We start from the raw sequence: 18,833 nt of genomic DNA, 5'->3' as shown, positions 1-18,833 counted from the left end.
TTTCAACCAGGGCAGAGTCTGCACTTACTTTGTTTATTCCATTGTAAATCCTGTTGAATTCAGATCGCTTTGAACTCGGGTCTTCCTCTTCCCCCCTTCCCCATTGAAACAGGAAAGTCTTCTGCACGTGGGTAGGGAGGCTCAGAAGGGGGGGGCAAATGGAGACTCTTTCTTTGTTTTCTTGAAGGGGGGGGAGAGGATCCAAGAAGGCAGAGGAGGGAGGAAAAATCCTTTCTTTTCTGGAAGGGGGGGGGGGACGAAGAAGGCACAAAAAAAAAAATCCAAGGCCGACAGAAGTTGAGAGAACTTAGGGGCTTCTCCTTTGAGGCAGGCTTGTCACATGACCACCTGTAGCCAATCACGGGTCCTCTACCACGGAGGAGATCCCAGATTCAAAACAATGCGATTTTATAATATATTCAGGCTTAAAAGCACTCGAAGATATCGCACAATAAAGGTAGGGTCACTCCGGATCAACCCTTCTTGCTGCAGAAGAAAAATTTAAATTGCCTCAAATCCAAACGGAAATCGCATTCTGTGTAGAGGGCATGGACTGAATTGATCTGGGGTTGGAATAAAAGCTCCGTGCAGTTTTCACCCAGGTGTCCGGCAAGGATCGGATTCACAATAAAGCAACCCTCTTGGGGTTTTTTGTGTCATTTTCATACCTCTTACGATGATTTGCCTTTGCCAGACCTGAAAATTGTTGACATCCTGAGATTGACAAGCAGTTTGGTGCATCCCTGGCCTGCTGTGAGCATCACAGAGCTGGACAGCTGGACAGCTGGCCATGAGAGCAGTGGGTCCCATCCTATCCTTCATAATACATTCCAGAAAAGCCCATACTTTTGCACCTAAACTGTTGCAGCTCTAACCCCCTAAGCCACTCTGACTGCAAATGAGAAAGACTAAGAGAATGCACCATAGAAGAACAACAGAAGAGGGTTGCAGGGGTTTTGAAACCCAAATCCTATTTTCCTTTAAAAGAAATCTGTTTGCAAGCCAGTCAAACACCTTCATGACATGCTTGAACGCTGCTGTTGAAATATGTCATGCACTTGGCCTATGCAAGCCGGTATTAATTGCTGTGCTCTCGGAATGAAAGTATCAGACATCCTAATTGTGCCCTGCGAGCTTAAGGACACAAACAAAAGTGCTCATTGTGAACCTGCCAATTAAGGCCCCAGCCAATCAGGAAGGGAGATGAATCCTGCAGCTTCCCCGGGGTTAGCTGAGGCCGTGTCTTCTGCTAATGCACAGGTTCTTAAACAACCTTGGCCTCTAGCCACATGAAAAGAAAAAAAAAAAAAAACCCCAGCCAACCCTCAGCTTACTATTAACGGTTTTGTAATAGTCCCACGCTGGGAACAACATTTGCAGAGAAACATGAGGAATCTATACTATTGGAGAGGCATAAGAGGCTCTTTTGAGTCTTTCTTACTAGCAGCCTGGTCAAGGGATTGTGCTGAAGTGTGCTGATGGCTGATTCCAAAGAAAACATTGTGTTCCCTCGTCGTGTGCACGTATGACATCAGGATGCAAAAAGGTCATGTGGCCATTGCAGGGTGATTCCCTGAGCGGGAGTGTGGATCTCTCCTCACCCCTGCTAAATCCACGTGTCATTTATATGCTGACGGATACTCCCACTGCTCACCAGATGCGAAGGACCCGCATGGCCCATGGAAGGAACACAGCATCCTTGTCTGTCTCTTCTTTTAGCATAGCCCATGTGACAAGAAGTATGATGATGCAAGCAGGGCTTGTAGCTATTTATTTATTTTATAATGATATTTATTGTTGTGGATGTGGCCATACTAATGATACTACAGAGCAGGGGTAGTCAACCTGTGGTCCTCCAGATGTTCATGGACTACAATTCCCATGAGCCCCTGCCAGTTGTTTGCTGGCAGGGGCTCATGGGAATTGTAGTCTGTGAACATCTGGAGGACCACAGGTTGACTACCCCTGCTACAGAGGACCGAGCTTGAGGTTCAAGGCAGCGTTGACGCAAGCATAATCTCGACCAATGTCCTGGCAGTGGGATCCAATCAGTTTGAATCAGTCAGGATCCAACCAATTGCATACAGTCACAGGTGATCCCTTTGTTCCTTGTGTGTATAAATGGAGGGGAGGGGTTGTGGGGTTTCTCAGTGCAGTCTTGGTGCCACTTGTATCATGTTCTGGGACCAGTAAAGATCTGCAACCATTCCAGCGTCTGTGTGTTCCTAACATTTATATACCGCGCTCCCTTGCGGCTCAGGGTGGCTTACACTAAAACTTTGGTAATACAGTACAATATGAGAGTGACCTGATTTGATTCTGCAGTCATATAAAACAAGCCCATGTTATAGTTCTACATATTATAGACAAAGCATCAAAAAGATGAATGGCCTGGACTCGACTAGAGAGATCCACATTTACCATAGGTAAATCCTTGGCCATGAAGAGTCGCCAGTTACTCTTTCTCAGCCTTACAGGATTGTTGAGATGGTGGCCAGGGAGAGCCAAGGATGAAGAACTGGCCAAAAAACAAACCACAATTGCTTCTTGATTCATATTGTGAAATGCTGACATCTGTTGAATGGCCCACCCAGGTCAGGAGGACACTCTGTATGTGACTTGCTCTCCTATCTTGACTGTTGTTGATCGCCATCCATGAAATATGGCAACGTGCCTAACTCCTCCATGCCCACATGCTCTGTGCCCAATACCACCCAGATTATGAGGGCGGTTGCACAAGTTCTAGATGCACAACATCCCAACCCTCCATGGAATACATGCATACCAAGAGACATTTCTTTTGCCCTCAAACCCAACAAATTGGGAACACATTGACTCTATCTTTACCCAAGAGGACAGTCATTCGTCAGGATCGTGCCTCTCTATTTGACAGTCGCCATCCCCAGAGACCTATGATGTGCAGCCACAGGAACGGAGCATCTGCAACGGCCTCCTGCATTGTTTGTTCCAAAACAATTCTTCTTCTTCAGCTGGCACCCCTCCAAGCTGGTATTTCCACACAGAAGAGGCAAACGTCTTTGGCCCAGCATCAGATGTCATGGGGGCTAAGTGCCAGAAGTCAGAATGTGACCGCAATGGAGAGCATGTGCCAGTCATTCGGCCCCAGCTCTATGCATGCTGAAGGATCGGTGACCTTTGTATGAGCATCTAATTGATTGGGGTGAATGGGTCAAGGGAGAGAAGGGCTGGTGGTGGTGGTGGAAGAATTTGACACGCAGTAGTGTTTCAAATATGACACCACCGTGGAGGCAAAGAGGAGAATAAGCTCAAGCAGACCTTGTTTCTCCGAGGTGCATCGTCCTTTAGAATCATAGAATCATAGAGTTGGAAGGGGTCATACAGGCCATCTAGTCCAACCCCCTGCTCTACACAGGATCAGCCCAAAGCATCCTAAAGCATCCAAGAAAAGTGTGTATCCAACCTTTGCTTGAAGACTGCCAGTGAGGGGGAGCTCACCACCTCCTTAGGCAGCCTATTCCACTGCTGAACTACTCTGACTGTGAAAAATTTTTCCCTGATATCTAGCCTATATCGTTGTACTTGTAATTTAAACCCATTACTGCATGTCCTTTCCTCTGCAGCCAACAGAAACAGCATCCTGCCCTCCTCCAAGTGACAACCTTTCAAATATTTAAAGAGGGCTATCATGTCCCCTCTCAACCTCCTTTGAATAAAAGAGAGGTGGCAAATCTGCAGGATTTGCGGGGTCGTGTAACCCCCCTATGCCCCTTGCAGAGCCTTGCGCTTTGTGGGTACAAATAGATTTGGGACCCATGGCCCTTGGGAGATACGCCTGGCCTCGACCAAAGGCCCTGGCCCCTGCCTAGTGGAATGAGCTCCCAGAAGAGCTGAGGGCCTTGACGGAATTAGTTCAGTTCCAAGGGGCCTGTAAAATGGAGCTCTTCCACCAGGCGTTTGGTTGAGGCCCGGCTGTTTTCAGTGCTCCAATATCCTACTATATCACCGCTGGAGTGACTGCAGAAAATGTTTGGCTTGGTGGGGTTAAGGGTTGGGGGATGTGAGTTGGGGGCGGGCTAGGATGGGAGGATTTTTTAGACTGATGTTTTATGGATGTTACAATATTCCATTGGACTTTTAACGATTGTTGTTAGCTGCCGTGAGCTAGCTAAATAGGAGCGGTGGATTAGAAATCAAATTATTTTCGTTATTAATAGTAACAATAATAGTGCATTGTTCTTGGACTGAGATCTCTCTTGCTTTTACGCCACGGCGATGTGACTGCTGGCTGGGCTGTCTTCTTGGAATGGCAAGTGAGCTTCGGCCCTCGGCCGTGACATAATGGATGGGGCGAGGTACCCCCAGGCTCATTCTGCTGCTAAGAAACTTAACAGAATGCGTTTGGCTTCAGACACCCAAAAGGTCCTTTCCTGCCAAAGCTCTGAGGTCATGAGTGTCTAATTGGGGGTTCGGGGCTAATCAGCCCTGTGCTAGGCTGGGCTGGGCTGGGCTGGGCTGGGCTGGGCTGGCCTGGCCTGGCCTGGCCTGGCCTGGCCTGGCCTGGCCTGGCCTGGCCTGTTCTTAATTCTCACAGCCGCAAGCAGTCATTTGTGGCCTTGGGCCAAGGCCATCAGCTCCAAGAATGCTATTTAAAGGGAGGCTTGCTGCAGGTGTGAATGGGAGATTTGGGTTCACCTGCTCCCCATTTTAAAAAGGGGCTCGGATCCAAGCCACAGCTGTCGACGCCTGCCTTCCTAACCAGCTCTCCCTATCTCTAGGATATTTAAGAGTGGTCACACCTCTTGAACATTTCTTCTGGAAGTCAGGCAACGGAGTCTGACCTTGGTAGCATTTCTGGATAGCTCATAGAGGAATTGTGGGGTCATGGCTCAGTAGGAGAGCATCTGCTATGCATGCAGGAAGTTCCACAGTTACGTCCCTAACATCTCCAGGTAAGTGTGATCTCGGTCTGAGACCCTGGAGAGCTGCTGCCAGTCAGAGTAGACAATACTGACCTTGATGGACCAATAGACTGGCTTGGTCTTAGGACGCTTCATGTGGGCACTGTCTCATAGTGTTAGATTATGATCCTCCTAAGCAAAAACATCAGAGCCTAACAAAATAAAGCACAAAGAAAGGTACTGTTTAGTTCAGTGGGTCACCAAGTATATCGGCAAGCATGTAAGAAGTTTTATGTAAGTGCATTTATCTGACATACTGCATTATATTTTACATGTGCTTGGATGGTATTTTCTGATGGTCCGGGATGGTATTCTATTCTGTTCTATTCTATTCTATTCTGTTCCGTTCCGTTCCGTTCCATTCACCCACCCATCCATCCATCCATCCATCCATCCATCCATTTTTAAATTTATACCCGCCCCTCATAACAATGTTGCCTTGAGGCATAAAAACAATGTATCCCATAAAATCCAATTAAAAACAGCAACAGCATAAAACATCATATCCCACAATCATTAAATGACTTGACCAGTTGGCCCCTTTCAGCTCAATGATTCTATGTAATTCTGGGAGAATTCCAGACCCCATCTGATGGTTGGTGGCCCACGGACTACAATTACTACGAGCCCCTGCCAGCATGCTCATGGTCAACGGTGGCTGTCCAGATGTCCATGGACTACAATGGCCATGAGCCCCTGCCAAGCATGTTCATGATAACAGAAGGCCATGGACATGTGGAGAGCCACAGTTCGGCCTGCTCTATTGTATCACTTCCAGAACAGAAACAACCAGACCATTTTATGCAGAATCAATCTGGGTGCCTATGCCCCGTGGCTTTGTACACTCTGTCCTCATGTATTCCTAATTTGTCACTATGACTGGTGGCTTTGCACACTACGGAAAAAAAGAACCCTGACAGCCAATAGCGCGAAACAAGAAATCAGATATTTATTCAATTAACAATCCCCATGCATTTTGGATTAGCTTCATTAGGGGATCTAGTAGGATAGGGGTTCTTTTTGCACATTAGACAGAACCCAACCGTATTTCCCCCCCAAAACAAGGTCTCACCCTTTGAAGCTGGATTGCGCAGAATTTTTCAGAAATCAAATGCTGCTGTGCTTAAGGAGAATTTGGAAGTAGCTCATTAGTGGAGGAAGGGTGGTGGGTGTTGTTCCCCGGAGCTATTTGCTTTATTCCTCGCTTGTATGTTTGTTTGTTTGTGTTTTATATTCCAGATGGGTCCCGGGCCAACGGGAGTGAATTGACATACGCAGTACATGTTGTACAAGGAGCACATACTTTTACAGTAAACATTGGTTGCTTAACCATTGAGTAATGCTGTGGCAGTCATTTCCAATATTTTGCAAGCAATCAGTTTCTTGCAGTGTTTTGCCACTAAGCAATTTGTTAGTGGCTTTCCTTCCAGGCCAAACACATGTTGAAGGATGTAATTGCAAAAAGATGGGCTCTTGACGGTTGGGGATTTTCGTTGAGTTCTCCTTGTGGCTTGAAAAACCAGAACGAGGACCATTATGTGTATTCCCTTGGGTGTTCTTTTTGAAAGGTAAGAAAGAGATGCAATGGCATTTCCTTTACGGCAGCTGGTGAGTGACCCTGCTTTTGGGGACCTTCATGTTCTTTGGACAGGAACCGTTTTCTATTTAAAACACAGGGCCATTTTCAGTCCTGCTAATTTCTTTGGACACAGTCCATCAGTTCTTGTTTTATAGCGTTCCCATATGTTACAATTCCAGCACGAAACTCCCGGGTAATTTACACATGCCGTCTTTCATTCACTGCACCGATAGCATTCATTGACTTTAACGGCTGTGTATGCTAACCTTGTTTTGCTTGGCAGGGTAAGACCACAGTAGACACAACCGAGAAGACGTTATAGAAGGAAAACATCAGTATATTTCATGGGGGTACCTTTGTCCAAATGATCACTTTTTCCTACGTCCATGCCAAAACAAAGGGTGGGTGGGTTCATACCTATTTTATTAGTTTTTGTGTGGATATTTCTGTCTTTCTGTTCCCTGCTGTATCCCATGAGCTGAGAGGGTCTGCTTTGTCACTGCCCAAAGGGTCACAAGGGCTTCTGCGAAGGTCATATGATGCTGTGAATCTCCTGATTCTTTTGGCAGTTTCTGATATTTAAAAATATTCTCATATTTATTAATGGGAAATAATATAGATGATCAAGCTGCCGGTATTGTACTTTTACATAAATATAATTATTTCCTTCTTTTACACTTCCGAAGTATGATACTTCTTTTATACTTCGACTTTATACTAAGTAAGTAAGTAAGTAAGTAAGTAAGTAAGTAAGTAAGTAAGTAAGTAAGTGATAGATAGATAGATAGATAGATAGATAGATAGATAGATAGATAGATAGATAGATAGATAGATAGATAGATAGATAGATAGATAGATAGATAGATAGATAGATAGATAGATAGATAGATAGACCTATCTGTCTGCCAAGAAAACGCTAGACATGACCTGGTAAAGGTATCCCCTGTGCAAGCACTGGGTCATGTCTGACCCTTGGGGTGATGCCCTCTAGCATTTTCATGGCAGACTCAATACGGGGTGGTTTGCCAGTGCCTTCCCCAGTCATTACCATTTACCCCCCAGCAAGCTGGGTACTCATTTTGCCGACCTCGGAAGGATGGAAGGCTGAGTCGACCTTGAGCCGGCTGCTGGGATTGCACTCCCAGCCTCATGGGCAGAGCTTTCAGACTGCATGTCTGCTGCCTTACCACTCTGCGCTACAAGAGGCTCTACCTTTATCTTTACCTCAATGCCTCCCTTAAGGGTCTCCATCTGAGTGTATTTTGCAGCACCTTCACTTGTATGCCCTCTCCCAGTGGGATTACATAACATTTGTTTATGTGGATTTTATAGGACTAAATTAGGAAAGAAAACTTGTGAGACCAATGAACTGGGGAAAAAAAGTTTCTTTAACTCAAAGTGCTCCACCACACAGAATTCAACCAGGGGTCCTGCAGTGAACCACTTGGGGATAATCATGAACAGAAATGTGCAGTCAACAAGTTGTCTTCAGGAGAGGATGTGGTGAGCCAAGTGTAACTTTTACTCCAGTCCACAAAGCCACTGGTTTCCTCTTGCAAATAATACAGTAATCAAAACAGTTCTTTTAGGTCTAATATATGACTATATGAAAAAGAACAGTTAGATATGGTTGGAAATTAATATTAGGTGCCACAGTAGAAAAGAGCAGGGGTCCAGGAGTACCTGAGAGCCAGTTTGGTGTAGTGGTTAGGAGTGTGGACTTCTAATCTGGTATGCCAGGTTTGATTCTGCGCTCCCCCACATGCAGCCAGCTGGGTGACCTTGGGCTCCCCACGGCACTGATAAAACTGTTCTGACCAAGCAGTGATATCAGGGCTCTCTCAGCCTCACCCACCTCACAGAGTGTCTGTTGTGGGGAGAGGACAGGGAAGGCGACTGTAAGCCGCTTTGAGACTCCTTTGGGTAGGGAAAAGCGGCATATAAGAACCAACTCTTCTTCTTCTTCTTCTTCTTCTTCTTCTTCTTCTTCTTCTTCTTCTTCTTCTTGAGTAACAACATTTGTGGCTGGCCATGAAGTTCCATGAGTCGCTGCTCACTTCTTCAGATAAGCTCTTGATGCTTCCACAAATTCTTCTAGTCTTTAAGATGCTCCTGGACTCTTGGTCTTTTCTACTGCTACAGACAGACCAAAAAGGCTACCAGTTTTGATATTAGCTGCTACGGTAGTGATAGAAAAACACCAGATGCACGCTGAAAACCTCGTATTTAAAACCTGGATCAGTCAAGTGTGGCGGGTCACTAAATTATTAAGGTTTGGTGAAGTGATTTGCTTGAAGAACAGGAAGCAAGATAAACTTACATTTTTAAAATCTTGGGAACCTTTTCTTGATTTTGGGTAATGAAACCTTCCTTCCTTCCTTCCTTCCTTCCTTCCTTCCTTCCTTCCTTCCTTCCTTCCTTCCTTCCTTCCTCCTTCCTTCCTTCCTTCCATTATAATTCAGTTTCTATAACTGCCCCTCCTAACATTGCCAACTTCAGATGTTCCACAACATTTATATCATAACATGCATAATAACATTAAAACAATAAGATAAAACAATTAAAAAGCAAATCATCAGTCACCTTATCAGCTCCCCATCAATCTTGTCTCCTGCATCCACTTCTCCCATTCAGGGGGATGAGCTATTTGATGGGGGGAGCATTCTAGTGATGTTACTGTCAGTCATGGGCAAAAGAACTCTGTCTTGTAGGCTCTTTGGAACTCAGGAAGTTCTTGCAGGGCCCACAGTTCTTCCAGGAACTCATTCTACCAGTTAGGGGCCAGGATCAAGAAGGCCCTGGCCCAAGTTGAGACCAGATGTTCATCTCTAGGGCCAGGGATCATCAGCTGGTTTGTATTGGCAGAGCGGAGTGCTCTTCGAGGGGCATAGTCAGCTAGGTGGTCCCTCAGGTACAATGAGCCCAGACTGTGAATGCCCTTAATAGTCAGTACCAGGATCTTGGAATTGATCTGGAATTTACCTGGGAGCCAGTGTAGTTGCTTAGGGATAGGCTGAACGTGGGCCCTCCATGGTGTTCTAGGGCAGGCCTCTGTAGATCAAGTTACAGTAACCTAACTTGGAGGTGACCATCACATGGACCACTGTGACCAGGTGCTCTGGGGGCAGGTAGGGTGCAAGTAGTTTAGTTTTGCAGAAATGATAAAATGCCAGCTGTGCTACTCTAATGACCTGAGCCTCCATAGATAAGGAGGCAACCAAGATCTCACCTAAATCCCTAGCTCAGGGGTAGTCAAACTGTGGCCCTCCAGATGTCCATGGACTACAATTCCCATGAGCCCCTGCCAGCGAATGCTGGCAGGGGCTCATGGGAACTGTAGTCCATGGACATCTGGAGGGCTGCAGTTTGACTACCCTGATTGTGCAGCCATTAGTTGTACACCATCTAAGGAAGGCAAACATGCTTCCTCTGCCGACCTTTTCCATGTATTGAATTGTCACGTTGTGTTTTAAATGTATGCCCTGTCTCTCCTGCTGACTCCTTTTTCTTTCTCATTCAGCTTGCCACTGAAAGGTTTGCAGCTAAAAAGTTAGACCTACCATAACATAATTACCTAAAAAAGAACACAAGTTATACTAATTAATTTCCTTATATGTAAGTCTCCGTTTACCTTAAACAACCTTTTCAGACAGTTTTTAAAAATCTTCCTGCTGGAAATTCTGCATTGGCCATATTTCCTTGAGACCCACTGTTTCACAAAGCGAGGAAACAAAGTGGTGGCTTTTCCATTATTCCCTGGGGGGGGGGATTTTTCCCAGGGAGGCAGCGTGTCTCCTTTCCAATTAAATGGCACCAAAATTGGAAGGAACATGAGGTGTGCCCGTCTCCTCAATACTTGCCAAGCTTCAAGTTAATTGGACCAAGAGTTCCAATGCTATGGCTTCTTGAACATGGTGCTCCCAAGCATTGTATTTTCGGGTGGGATGGGAGGGAAATCACTCTCCACCCTGGAAAGGAAGAGGGTGGCTGGATGGCTGTGTTGTTAATTCTGCCTGTAGCAGATTTGTGCGTTGGCTGTTTTTCAACCAAATGACATCAAAATTGCTGGAAGTGAGGACTGCCCGTCCATTCAAGCAGCTTGATGCCTTCTATGGGTTTAGGCTGAAAGAACTAAATATGGGATTAAGTAAATAATAAATAAAACAAATCTTTATTTTGATAGACCTTCCTTCTGGCATGCTGAGGGCAGGTAAAGAGCACAGATTTGACGACGGATAAAATGTTGAAATCATATTTAAAAGCATTCTCCTTCTGTTACGCAAAAAGTCATTTACCATAATTTTTTTGTTTTAATTTACTTCCTTCATTGATAGCTTGCCTTTCTCTTGGAGACTCAAGGCAGATGACAAAACATAGAAAAACCATTCAGACTGCACAAAGCATTTGGTAAGTATACAACAAGGCTGCAATTCCAGGAGTTAGGCAACAATGCCGACAAAAAACCCTCTAAAGCAGTGGTCCCCAACCTTTCTATCACCGGGGACCTGTCAATGCTTGACAGTTTTACTGAGGCCCAGGGTAGGGGGTAGTCTTTTGCCAAGGGAGGTCGCCACTGCCGCCTGAGCCCCTGTTCCACTTGCTTTTCCGTCGTTGCCCCTGACTTCCCACTGCCCACTGGGGGGGGGGCACTGCCAGCAGCAGCTGCGCAGTGCCATGCCAAGGGGGAGCCCCAGCCATGGCAGCCGCTGGAGAGCACCAAAGGTGAGCCAGAGGCAGAGTGGCAGGGCAGCCCCCGAGGCAGCAGCCGGGGAGGAGGAGGAGCTGCGGCCCGGTACCGACTGATCTACGGACCAGTACTGGTCCCCGGCCCGGGGGTTGGGGACCACTGCTCTAAAGTGTGACGATACAGACAATGGATTATATAGGTAGGACAAAGCAGTACACATAAACACATTAAACTGCTTTATACCAGGGGCATAGACGTCCCAGTGTGTGTTTGTGTGTTTGTGTGTTTGTATGAGTGTCACAGGGCTAAACCTAGTCCAGCCCCATACTTAGTTATCAATGTTAAATTATTTCCAAAAGACATATGCCATGATATATATGCCAATAATAAATATTGTGATTTAAAATACATCCCCCCCCCCCCGCCACACTAGTAATATTCTGAATCTCAACCAAAGAAACTAGACTCTAACAGAGGAGATGAAAGTTGTCATGAACTTCACTGGAATAGGCTGAGTGCATGACTGGCTCAAGGTCATGTGTGGCTCATTCTGCACACATTGGATAATGCGCTTCCAATGCACTCCAGCTGCAAAAGCACTTTGAAAGTGCCTTATCTAACATGTGCAGAAAGCTGCATAGTGTGCTTCATAGCGAGGTGAGGATTTAAACCAGCCTTTCTCAACTGCTTTACATGTTCTGCACCATTGCACCATTGCACCACTTCTGGGGTTTCTCAAAGCTTGAAATTCTTTGAGAAACCCCAGAAGTGGTGCAATGGGACAGAAAATGTTTGGGAGCCATAGCCATGTCCATGCTCACCTCCCTATCCTTCCCCTTCCTATCCCCTCCAGGCCCATTATTGGCCATTTGGGGGAGGGGATCAACATGTCCATGCTGGCAAGGGTTCATGGGAATTGTAGTACATGAACATCTGGAGGACTACAGGTTGACTACCCCTGCATTACATGACAGTGTGGGAGGGGGGAGGATGCCCTGCTGAAATATCCCAGAGGGCCTGGCAGTTTGGAGGGGGCATTGCCCCAACCAGGAAATCCCAAGAGGTTTGAGCCACACAGCTTCCCTCTATAATGACTCTGTTTCATCTGTAACCATGAGTGTTTAAATAAAAGTGGTAAGGCATCCTGGGTAGATTTGGTCTTAAGGGTTATGTGCCAATCAGGTCCATCATTGTTGCCTATATGCCTCTGATTGGCCATCCGCCCACTGGCTGCCCAATCGGATTAGAACTCCCACCTATAACAGTCTTCCCAGAATTCTGCTGCTTCTTCACAGTCCCTGGCCCTCTTCCCACCACTAGGCTCTAGTGCCCATTGTATTCCTGGATACAATGGGCTTTACCCCTAGTACTGAATAAAATCCATTGGTTCATCACTGTCAGTATTGTCTACTCCGACTGGCATCAGCTCTCCAGGATCTTTTACATCACCCATTACCTAATGCTTTTTTAACTGAAGAAGAAGAGTTGGTTTATCTATCCCTTTTCACTGCCCAAATGAGTCTCAAAGCGGCTTACATTCACCTTCCCTTTCCTCTCCCCACAACAGACACCCTGTGAGGTGGGTGAGGCTGAGAGAGCCCTGATATTACTGCTCGGTCAGAACAGCTTTGTCAGTGCTATGGCGAGTCCAACGTCACCCGGCTGGCTGCGTGTGGGGGAGCGGGGAATCAAACCTGGCTCGCCAGAGTAGAAGCCACCGCACTTATCCAATACAAGCGTCTTATTGACCTCAGAGGAGCTAGACTATTTTTACGGAGAGAAGATGTGCACAGCCATGAAGTTTTTGTCAGTCAACAATTGAGACTGATTAAATAAAATAATAATAATAATAATAATAATAATAATAATAATAATAATAATAATAATAATAATATAATATTTCAACACTCCTAAAGTGGCAAGACACATTCTAAACCGAACTGCTGCTTACCTCATCAATAGCTATAACTTTGGCCTTCTTTGGTCACATTTCATTTCCCATGCTGAGTACATTGACCTGTAGTGCTGTAATTCAGTCAGGAATAACCCCTTGGAAAGAGAAGAGGATTCATGTGCTAACACAAGATGAAACATGTGAGGCATTAGGTGTCGTCAGGGTATCCAGAGTTCATGTTTCTTCCCCCTCTCCATATGAAGCAACATTAAATGGGGAAGGGGGCTGCTCAGAGCGCATTGAAAAGACGCTGGGAGAGCCAGCAAACTCGCAGGACTCATACTGTACTCAAAATGGTGAGTAATGAGTTGCTGACTCGTTACAGAGGCACAGCTGTGAAGCTGGTGGAACCATTTCAATAAAACATCAACTTCTGCAGGAAAATTGGCTGCCGGACGAAAACAGATGGAGTATTCGGGGGGAAATCGGCTCATGAGCGAACCCCTGAAGTTTCCAACTTTTACTTGGGAGCATTTACCCCCCCCCCCCACACACACACCCCCGAACTCTTCTAGCTGTTACGGCCACCGACTTCTTATTGATGTTTCAATTTCTGTGGGGAACACTTGATTGCAGCGTAACATCTCCAATGAAAAATGTGCAGAGTTCAGGCTTTGAAATTGGATCAAAACTTTTTCCTTGCTCAAACAGATGAACAAACAAACAAACAAACGAGCCCAACCCTCAACAGCCGAGTTGTTTTCTTTTTGAGCCCATCATTTTGAGAACAGATTGGTCCATCAGAGTCACAGTAAAAGGACCGTGGAGATTGTGTATTGCATCATCAACATCAGCACCAAATCATAGAGTTGGAAGGGACCTCTACGGTCATCTGGTCCAACCCCTTGTAGAATGCAGGAAACTAACAAGTACCTGCTCACCCACGGTGACCCCAATTTCATGCCCAGATGATGCCCTCTGCAAATACGAGAACCCCTGGCCAGTCTGGCCTGGAAGAAATTTGCTTCCCGATCCCAAGGTGCTGATTGGCATTTTTGTGAACATGAAAAACAGGCCCACAAGAGCCAAGCACCGACACAGTCCCTTCTGCCCACCTATTCACAATCTGCCTAAGAATCACAGAATCAGAATCACATGGAACTTGAAGAGACCCCAAAAGGCCATCCAGTCCAGCCCCCACATTCTCCGAGACACACCAGACAGGTGCTCATCCAACCTCCTCCTGAAAACTTCCAACAGACTCCACCATTCTCTGAGGGATCATAAGTCATCTACGAACAGCCCTTACCATCAGAAAATGCTTTCTGATAGATAAGTGGAATCTTCTTTCTTGTAATTTGAACCCATTGTCATCTTTCCATCAGGTGCCCGTGCCATTAAGTAAACTACAGACTCTAGCATCCAGCTCCTATTAAGGAGAAAGATGAACGCCTGGGAACAAAAACATCAGACTCTCCCTGGCCTCAGTTACTGGGTAGCATACTTCTTGGAGCAATGGAATTACCACCAATGGACCACTTGAGACTTCGAGGTGTCTTCCCAGATACCATTACCTTGTCTTGGCAAAATTAAAGTTTAAATTACACAGTTTGTAGAACTTCCTTCTTAAGCCTATATGGGTCAAGGAGATCAACAATACTATATCATCCGCAGGAGAGATGCCTTCTCACCAGGGCAGTTTCCTGTGGTCACCGAGGACCATTAAAAGAGCAGCACCAGAAAGTCCTTCATCACTGGGTCAGGCCCAGGCAATTGCACATCATCACCCTCTGGATTCACCATTGCCCACGTGGCATCTAAGCCAGGGCTGATTCTGCACTTACTGCACTTACAATGTTTTTTTCCGGGGTGGATCCTGCTGAATCCAAATCGATTTCAAATCGGTCTTTCTCTTCCTCCACCATTGAAACAGAAATGTTTTCTGCATGAGGTTAGGGAGGCTCAGAAGGGGAGGGGGGAGGCAAGCCCAGATTCTTTCTTTCTTTCTTTCTTTCTTTCTTTCTTTCTTTCTTTCTTTCTTTCTTTCTTTCTTTCTTTCTTTCTTTCTTTCTTTCTTTCTTTCTTTCTTTCTTTCTTTCTTTCTTTCTTTCTTCCTTCCTTCCTTCCTTCCTTCCTTCCTTCCTTCCTTCCTTCCTTCCTTCCTTCCTTCCTTCCTTCCTTCCTTCCTTCCTTCCTTCCTTCCTTCCTTGAAGGGGGGGGGGAGAGGATTGAAGACAACAAAGGAGGGAGAAAAAAAAACACAAGGCAAACCTCTGCCAACAGAAGTTACTGCTTCTGCAGCTCCTGGGGAGAGAAAATTAGTGCTTCCCCTTTAAGAAAAGCTTACATCCTGGGCAGCCTTGGCCAATCAGGGCTTCTCTACCACGGGAGTCAGCCTTGACCAATCAGGGCTTCTCTACCATGGCAAACATTCTGAAAATATTGAGGGTTATTTCCACTCCTAAATATCGCAGGGAAAAGGTAGGGTCACTCTGGATCAATCATGTTTGTTGCAGAGGGAAATTTTAAATTGGACAAAATCAAAATGGAAATCGCATTCTGTGTAGATGGCAGGGACTGAATCAACCTGGTATTGGAATAAAAGTTCCATGCAGCTTACACCCAGGACACAGAGGTCATTATTGTCATGAGATCTGTGAGACCTAATCCATACATTACAACTGTATTACGGGTGATGAGGAAAAAATGCCTCCATGTGCTTGGAGGGTCCTGACCTGAACAACCCAGGCTATCTTGGTCTTGTCAGATACTGAAAGCTAAGCAGAGTCATCCCTTGTTAGTTCTTGGATGGGAGACCACCCAGGAAGTCCAGGGTTGCTATGCAGAGGCAGGCAATGGAAAACGAACTTGATAACCCTATGGGGTTGCCATAAGAGATATATGGCCATGTGGGGTTGCCATATATATTACTGCTGACATAGAGTAGAGCTGGATTTCGTGAAGCCAAAATCAGAGTGTGCTAATCCCAGACTACCAATGAACCAGTTAGAAACAAGTGATACCCAATGAAGGATTAGAATTGGTATTCTAGGGTTGCCACCTACCGTAATACTATTTAATAGTAGTCCATCAAGATGGTACTTCTGTGGTGGAAGATTTAACAGAATCAGTCCCTTGTACATGAGCAGACCAAATTAGTATAAGTTAAGGGCATGTTTACGATACTAACAAGCCACAGTGTTATAGCACTACAACAGACTTGGGCTTGTTTCTACCACCAGCAGAAGGTTTGCAACCCAAAATGCTCCACTTTCCAGGCAGGAGAAGGGGCATGTGAAAGTCATGATTCTGTGGTAGAAATCATTCAATCCATATAAAAGACATGGTAGATCCACCAAAGGAACTTGGGAACTGCAGTTGGAATAGGTTATCCAGATTCTTATTTTCACACCCCCATAAGAAATATAAAGTTTCTACTTTCCTGGAGAAGGGGAATGACTCTTGAATTAGTTTAGTTTTATAGTGCAGATATTATTTTTTTTAATTAATGGAAACACTAGAGTTACTGACAGCTCAGTTTTTGTATTGTTTTCCTTGCCTTAAAATGGAAAATATTGGGAAAGTACAAGGGGGTTTTATTTTTCCTTACAGTTGTCTTTAACCTCTACCAAATGACTCCAAGTTTGCAAGTCTTCTGCTATAAATCATAAAATAAAATTCTATAAATCCTACTAGCAATTATTTTAAAGTAAACCTGAGCTGATTAATCAACTTGAGCTGGTGTTGTACAAATGACAAATTATACCGTCGCAAGTTAACTCAAAGCATGGAGAGCTAGTATGATAGTCACCAGTCTATGGGATAAAATATCAACTATAACCCTCAACATGTCATAATGGGTTGGATCCAAACACTATTCCCCAGTGGAGAAAAAGGAAGGAAGGGTCACTTGACTATCCAAAAAGGCTATGCTGGGGGTTGTAGCTTGGTATTTGTTGCCACCATGCTCATCTCACCGAGTGAGATGAAAGAAAAGTACCCATTCTCAGAAGGGAAATCATGTACACTTGGTACTCTCTCCTAACAAATATGTATTGTTTTTACCATAGAGATTTGGGAAATCCCTACAACATTGGCCCAAAGTGACCTCAACTAGGTCTGTGCTCAGATGCAGACCTAGCCCAAAATATCCTAGAGGTTCAGATGCATACCTGGCAACCCCAAACCTTCATGATGAACAGACATGTGGGCGCTAGTAAGGAGGGGAATAGACCAACTTCTGTACAAAGCTGAACTGACTGAATCTAAGTGTTAGATCCATGGGTCCGGTAAACACAGACACAGTCTTTTTAGTAATTCAGCTCTTTATTCCACACCAACACCAACCAAAACAGCAAACAACACACATGCAACTCTACACACTTTTATGCGCTTTGGACTTCATGCCAAGCACCTTGATTGGTTCTTAATGGAGCCTTTTGATTGGACAATAAGCAAGGCATTTTATTGGCTGTAACAGACCAGTAAAAGTGGCTGCTGATTTGCTGCATTACGATCCCCACAGAGAATAATCTCGTAAATATGGTTTTTAGTGTCTGCATAAACAACGCTAACCCAATCTCTTCAAGCACTTTTAAGTCCTCCTTGGTCATATCCAGCAAGGTTTTTTCTCTAGTTCTCTGAAGACATGAGGCCCAGAATCCCTTTATTATATAAGCACTGGAAGATGGGTAAAAATATCCCCTTTAACTTTTGTATAATAGCCGGGCCTCTGCTACGGCTGGGACTTTCCCTGTAGATAATTTGGCTTAATGGTCCATATGGCCCTAAGTGATGCTTAAGCAAGACATAAAACAATCTAAGTTCATTTATGTGGGCCATAAACAAAATTTATAGTGTTTCTAATCTCTGTTGAGACCCAAAATTACAACGGAAAAGGGCTTAATTTTATGGCAAGCTAAGGATTCTTCCCACATCTGTAGTAAATTGTCGAAAAGAGTAATCGTCGAGATGAAATTGGACGGGCTTCTTGATAAAAAGCTGGACTCCAAAGATGAGGTTAAGAAGTTTTCACCAAAATAAAAAAAAGTATTAACATATCTCTTTAAAACCAATCAGAGCAGAATCTGTAGAAAACTGGCATCCAGTTTTTTCTACTTTCTTGCCACCTTTGCACACTGACTGGGCATGATCCTCCCAAATGTATACCAAATCATTAGAAACAAGCATGGGAGCCATTAATATAATTTGGAAAGGCTGAGAATTTTCCAGTAAGGGACTGATGGCAGGGAATCCAATATTTATGGGTAGATTGCAACACAACTCCAGCTTTATGCCCTGGCTTGAGCCACGTGCTCTGATGTGGTTCCCCTTCACATTGGGCTTGAATAAGGGTAATTCAGTCCAAATTAACCAGCTTTGCCTCATTTGGTCGAGGCCTGAGCAAGGACTTTGTGCGGTTCATTTAATATGAAAAGTAAATACCCCCCCCCCACGTATTTAAGTGCCGGGTTCATGTTTAGCACCCTAGCAATTGATCTGGAACCATTCATGCTGCAAACCGTGTGTAGCATTCAGGGTTGGGGTTCAGGTCTGCCCACCACTGCCCCCTCTCATGCTTTACTTTCCATCCTGGCACCTATACACACTCCTATCCACGTTTACAAGCCCCCCCCCCCACCATTGCCCATTCTCAGTTAGGGTTTCCAGCTCTGGGTTGGGAAATACCTGGAGACTCTGGGGGGTGGAGCAAGGAGTGGGTGGGGTTTGGGG

The 18,833-nt window shown here is 45.1% G+C and overlaps 1 long non-coding RNA gene across 1 annotated transcript; it reads left to right on the top strand.

Annotated features, from left to right (window-relative positions):
* Positions 1-6,406: 6,406 nt before the first annotated feature.
* Positions 6,407-14,680, top strand: LOC143828841 (uncharacterized). The gene is made up of 3 exons (XR_013227927.1): positions 6,407-6,508; positions 10,854-10,926; positions 14,486-14,680. It is a non-coding gene; the product is annotated as an uncharacterized LOC143828841 (long non-coding RNA).
* Positions 14,681-18,833: the final 4,153 nt, after the last annotated feature.

This window comes from Paroedura picta, chromosome 2 (genome assembly GCF_049243985.1).
Source record: "Paroedura picta isolate Pp20150507F chromosome 2, Ppicta_v3.0, whole genome shotgun sequence".
In the NCBI taxonomy this organism is placed as follows: domain Eukaryota; kingdom Metazoa; phylum Chordata; class Lepidosauria; order Squamata; family Gekkonidae; genus Paroedura; species Paroedura picta.
This window is presented reverse-complemented; position numbering and strand designations above follow the sequence as displayed.